The sequence below is a fragment of the Poromitra crassiceps genome, assembly GCF_964638095.1.
Source record: "Poromitra crassiceps genome assembly, chromosome: 22".
In the NCBI taxonomy this organism is placed as follows: domain Eukaryota; kingdom Metazoa; phylum Chordata; class Actinopteri; order Beryciformes; family Melamphaidae; genus Poromitra; species Poromitra crassiceps.
In genome coordinates, this window is record NC_139647.1 from 24,971,836 (window position 1) to 24,978,502 (window position 6,667).

A 6,667-nucleotide genomic window follows, 5' to 3' on the forward strand; every position below is an offset into this window, starting at 1 on the left:
CATTTTCAATGACAGCTGTCCATTGTTGTCAGGCAGCGCTGATGACGCGCCCGTCTCCGGCAGATTTCCATCCGTTTTGATGGACACAAAGTTCAGAAACAAATAGATACACACGCTGGTGGTTCACACTCATCCTGTATCACAAGTGTTACTGTTAACGTGTCTTTCGTTCGTTATGGTTCCTTAATGATCTCAAATTGGTTTGTGTACTCCAGCATTATTCATCTTGATGCCATATTGTGTCTTTGATGCATGTCCTCCAGATGAGTCCACGTGTTACGACGACGGCAAAATGTACCAGGTGGGAAATCAGTGGCAGAAGGAATACCTGGGAGCCATCTGTACCTGCACCTGCTATGGAGGACAACAGGTGTGTGTGTGTGTGTGTGTGTGTGTGTGTGCGTGCGCGAGTGTGTGTGTGTGTCAGATTGGACCAGTGTCTTACGTATCTTCCGAGGACATAGTAGAGAATGTGCTGACATTAGGAGTTAGGCAACAGGTTATCTGGTAAGTCAGAGCTTCCATAGACCTCTCTGAGACACTCTGACAACGCGACCTCTGGCATAGTTATGGCACAAGGGATACAGTGAGGTGACATTCATCATGAAACCGTACATTCCCTGAGCTGACCCCAGGTCAGCTCTTAATACATAATGTTGAATTTTCTTTCTCTGTGTGTGTGTGTGTGTGTGTGTGTGTGTCAGAGGTGTAGTGCTATCTAGAGAAGTGGGGGAACGCACCTATATGGGGAACACCTGCACACGCACAGGTCCCAACAAAGCGCCCCCCCCCCCGCACGCACACACGCACACACGCTAACGTTCACGCAGCCTATTCATTAATTAATCGTTCGGGGGGCAATCGCTTATATCAACGAATTAAATGAGCAAACTCACGGATTCCTCAAGTGCTGCAAACCACTGTCACTGACACACGACTAACTTGTGTCCTCTATAAACACTGCAGAAGCCCGTGACATTTGCAGCTCTGAAACTAAAATACGTATATGGGCACAGCAGAGCAGACTCAGTTATCAACACAAACAGCTAAACAATCTCTCAACCAGCGATCACACAAGTTGCACAACTGGCATCTGGCGATGCAAATTGCAATGGGGTGATTAACGCTAACTTTTGATTCAACCGCGTTGTAAAGAAACACGCTTTTAACATTGTTTCTTCATGCTTGTAAACGTACCTTTTTAGCAGCTGGTCCGAAAAATTAAAGGATGTTTGGCTGCCTTTTTCATCTTTACTTGTTATAGTGAGGTACTGGTGGAAAAAAAAATATTTTGATGCTGAAAAAGCCAGTATGTTTCAGTATAGCTTTTATTAAACTGAGGTTTCCCCCGCGCTGTAGCTAGTTAAGGTGGAATGTTTCCTTTTCCTTCAAGCCACGAGTTGATGCTGTGTGAATCATTCAGCCCACCTTAAATATAGTTAAGGTGGAATGTTTCCTTCTTTCTTCAAGCCGCGAGTTGATGCTGTGTGAATAATTCAGCCCACCTTAAATATAGTTAAGGTGGAATGTTTCCTTCTTTCTTCAAGCCGCGAGTTGATGCTGTGTGAATCATTCAGCCCACCTTAAATATAGTTAAGGTGGAATGTTTCCTTCTTTCTTCAAGCCGCGAGTTGATGCTGTGTGAATAATTCAGCCCACCTTAAATATAGTTAAGGTGGAATGTTTCCTTCTATCTTCAAGCCGCGAGTTGATGCTGTGTGAATCATTCAGCCCACCTTAAATATAGTTAAGGTGGAATGTTTCCTTCTATCTTCAAGCCGCGAGTTGATGCTGTGTGAATCATTCAGCCCACCTTAAATATAGTTAAGGTGGAATGTTTCCTTCTTTCTTCAAGCCGCGAGTTGATGCTGTGTGAATAATTCAGCCCACCTTACATATAGGACGAATGACAACGTTGTCAAGTTTCACTCGTTTTATTGGCTCGACATGCACACACACACTGACACACACAAAACACCCCTTGGAGAAGTATGGGAACGCCGTTCCCACGCGTTCTGCCGGGACTACACCTATGGTGTGTGTTGTGTCTACGCCATGTTAACCTGTCTCTGTCTCTTTAGGGCTGGCGCTGTGAGAACTGCAGAAGGCCCGGCGCACAGGCCGAGGTGGACGTTGACCTCATGCAGCCTGTTCACTCAGACGCCTACGACCGCTACAGAGAAAACGCTCTACGCAAACTGGTCAGTGCCTCCTAACCCTCTAACCCTAACCCTAACCCTAACCCTAACCCTAACCTCTAACCCTAACCCTAACCCTAACCCTAACCCTAACCCTAACCTCTAACCCTAACCCTAACCCTAACCCTAACCCTAACCTCTAACCCTAACCCTAACCCTAACCCTAACCCACACTGTGTTTTATTACCATGAGTCTATTCTACTCTTTCTGTCCCATCATGTTTGTAATCCCCTACACCTTTGCATAAAGAGGTGATTTTGTTAGTGATGTATTTCCTCTGTGGTCTTGCTGATGTTGCTCTACCTCTTTGTTAGTGATGTATTTCCTCTGTGGTCTTGCTGATGTTGCTCTACCTCTCCTCCCTCCCCTCTGTGGTCTTGCTGATGTTGCTCTACCTCTCCTCCCTCCCCTCTGTGGTCTTGCTGATGTTGCTCTACCTCTCCTCCCTCCCCTGCACTCCAGAACATCCAGTGTCCCATCGAGTGTTTGAGACCGGAGCTACTCGCTGATGCTCTGAGCCCGTCAGAGTAGAGAGAGGAGGGCGACGAGTACACGACGATGAAAAGCCCAGATCTTCCACCAACTCAACAAGGAAGGATATTTCCACCACGCAGATCTAGATCTGTGCCTTTTTAAAAGACTTTTCCCCGCGCACCAAACCTTTGTTTGAACAAAGTCTCCACACCACTTTAGTGCCTTAACAAGACTTTTCTGCACCCACGTCTGTGCCTTTTTCAAAGATCCATGCAACTTGCCACGGTCCGCCCATAAGCAGTGTTATAGGGTTGTGATCATCTCTTCTACCGTCCAAATCAGGATTCCTTCATCTGTTGTTTTATTTTGAAACTATGTGATGTGCCCAGTCTATCACAGCAGCATGCCTGCTGCTTTATCACCTCAAACCCTCCTTCCACTGCCACGCACACACACACACAAACACAAACAGAAACACACACACACACACACCAGGTGCTGTGAGTTGTGTATTTTTAATGTCGCATTGCGATTTTTTTACTATTTTTTATTTGTGCATCTTTAAAATCAACACATTCCATGACATTTCCTGTTGTACTGTCTTCTTCTTTTATTTTGTTTACCAGGGCAATACACACTACTCAAAATGTCTGTCAATGTGTCCCGAAACTACAGAGTTGATAGAATTCCCAAAGCCATACTGTACAGTGTTCTCCTGTGTGCCCTCCACTGTGATGTGAAATACGCTTTAGAGACAGATTCAAACATTTACAGTTCCAATCTGAGCTTGACCGACCCCCCAAAAGACATTTTAAGAGACAGTTAAGAGACAGTTTAAACTCATAGTAGTCGGATTCAAATCAAAATGGATTGGAGAGTTTGACTTGAATGGACATTTGTGTCCTTTCTGTCTAAGCCTGTGGTCGCTGTGCTGCTTCTTTTCTTTGTCTTTTTTTTTTATGACCGTTGCAATTGGTTAGCAGCATTTCCCTTCACGTTAAAAGACAAGCACTGTTACTTTTGAGTTGGCATTGAAACACGCCGCCTTGCTATTTTGAGTACGGTAAGTTAGTAATTATAGTACTCACCATGTAGATCTTATTTTGCCAACTGTAATGAATGCCAGCTAACAATTCATAGAGAGGTAGTTAAACAAGTTGGGAGCAGCAACTAACAAATCTAAAGCCACAGTTAACAGACCAAAAGTTCCACTTTCTACCTGTTACCTCTTTTCCAAAGACGTATTAGAAAAAAACTGCTATTGTTTCCAGTTGAGATGCATTCTAGATTCAAACATGTGTGTTTGTAATGTTTTATTGTTTAATGTTTATTTTTTTTATTTATCCCTTTTATCCAAGCATTTTGTTTGAATGCTATTTTGGGGTGTACACTTTGTTTGATTAACTTGTTTTTATATTGTTGCGGTGCCAAAGTCTGAACTACTGTGGACTGAATCTTTTTAATAAACAGACAAAAATCCAAGCCACATGTTGTCAGTGTGATTGTTGAACACCATCAGATCCCGGGGGATCTGTTCAGATCCCGAGGGACCTGTTCAGATCCCGAGGGACCTGTTCAGATCCCGAGGGACCTGTTCAGATCCTGAGGGATCTGTTCAGGCTCTGAGATTTACGTGGGTCAGATGAGGATGACACAATGCACTTTTAATTGATTCGATTTTGGTGATCTAGATCTGTGATTTCTGCCATTATTTATTATTTCACAGATGACCGAATCGTTGTTAATAAAAATGTAACGTTAGTACATTAGGCTAACGTTGGCAACTTGGCAAACATCAAGTGTTACCTTTTTCGATTAGGGCTGCAAGGCTTTAACCTTGCTTGCAAGATGGATAACCTCGCGAGATCAAACCAGGCTTGGAAGCTGTCCCTGCCGCATCCCCTGGATTTGGAAATCGGTGGCTTGGGGCGCCATCAACGAAGTGCTCGTTTTGGAAAAAGAAATGTAACGTTATGAGTGTTTATAATATTAACACCACAGTTAGTTATACTGACGCCTGACGGTATATAAATAGCAATGTTGCCCTCTATCATCATCATCATCATCATCATCAACTTTATTTGCAGACACAGGGTCCAGATATAACAACAGACAACAATTCAGAGAACACACAAATACACAGTATATCTATAAAAGGCACTTATACCAAAACTTCCACATATGTGATTGGTATCTGACAGAACTAATAGGTGTTGAGAGCACAAATCACACCATTGCTTTAACTCCAGGGGTGGTTTATTTCAGTGCCGGTGGTGAACATGAAAACATACATACAGGTACGGACTAGTCATCAGCTAGTGCTAGCCTGTGTATCTGAGCAGGAGCTAACACTCACACAGCACCTTCCACCCCGCTTTTTGTCATGGGGGCGTAAACCCCGGACCCAGAATTAACACCGGATGGCAATGCGCCTAACAACGTCTTTGTTGCCGTTAGCTTGACGCGGTGATGTTACCTAAACTAGAGTCTGATCAAAACAAAGCTAGCGTTACATAAAACAAAACGTTTATGCAATATGGCATCTCCGCCACCACCGCCTGACACACCGGTCAAAACGGTGAAAGAGGATTCTGATACTTGGGTCAAATTGTCAAGTTAACGTGAAAGTTGACGAGCTAGAAACGCTGCCATCCGGTCTAGGGCGGGCTCTAGGCGGGAACCAGTAGGGTGACAAAATCAATTGTGGGCGGGAGCCAGGCTCTTTCTCGCCGAGAAGAGCCTGTTGACGCGAGGTTACCTCTCTGCAGGCCATGTGGTGCAGACTGAGGAAGTGGTGTAAAACCCCGCCACGCCACAGGGCGGCGCCAGAGCCACAGCGCAACGTCACACAACAGCGAGCCAGAGCCAGCCAGATCAAAACAACTCTTGCATTGTACACCTGACACCAGACACCAGTCACCATTGCATCTTGTACTGACACTGACACTGCCACTAGAGGACACTAGTCGGGGGATGGGCTCTCTGCGGCTCTGCAGTGTACCTCCAATTGAATCAGCAACAATAAGCATTTCCGGTGGCCGTTTTTCAGAGTAAAATAACCTTTTTCCACAAGCCTAGAGCACACAGAACCGGAAGTTTTATTGTTGCTAGCTCACGGGACAGGAAGTCTTATTGTTGCCCAAAGGAAAGCAGCTCTGCAGTGTATGGAGAGATAGGCCCAATTCCAATCCGCCCCCTTACTGCCTCAAGCCCTTAGAGGCGCGTTCACGTGAAGGGAGTGAGGGCTTAGGGATGTCCCACAGTAAAATCGCAAAGTGAACGAGGGCTCAGAGTGAGCCCTTTCTGCCCCCTTACAGTAGCCGCATGGCATTATTTCGAAACCCACATAGGTTATGCCAAAACCACGCCCTGTGCCCGCCTACGTAGCAGTCAAGCGCCGGGATTGGCCAGGATCGTCTTTTGTCTTATTTTGACAGCTCGAATCTCCCACACCACAAACACTGCACAGCACGCAGCAGCCCAGCGATTTCATGAACCAACTGAATTGCTCTTGAGAGCGGACATTGAAATGAATTATGGTCACATACCTTCCTCCTTAGTGTATTAAACGCTAATGAAAATGTAATACAAGCTTTTAACACATTTGCCACACCACAAACACTGCGCCCAGCCCAGCGATTTTATTAACCCCTTACCCCTCAGAGGCAGAGAGGGGCGGGTCATGCCTTCGCTATCATGGGGAAAAAATATCGTGTTCTTCTTCTTCTTCTTGTTTGGTTTTACGGCGGTTGGCATCCAAGATGTTGCATTACCGCCTCCTTCTGGACTAATCCATCCAATGTTTCCCTACTCCATTACAGTCTTGTTAATTATTAGTCCAGTTTCTCTCAAAAACGGACCAGTATAGTTTCTTTCCCTCCACTGCTCCCACACATCCCATTATATCCTTCACACTGCAGGGCTGGCGCGTGCGCCATCGAAAAATGTGGGACATTTGAAGCCAGATTTAGAGAAATAACTCATTTTAAATGAA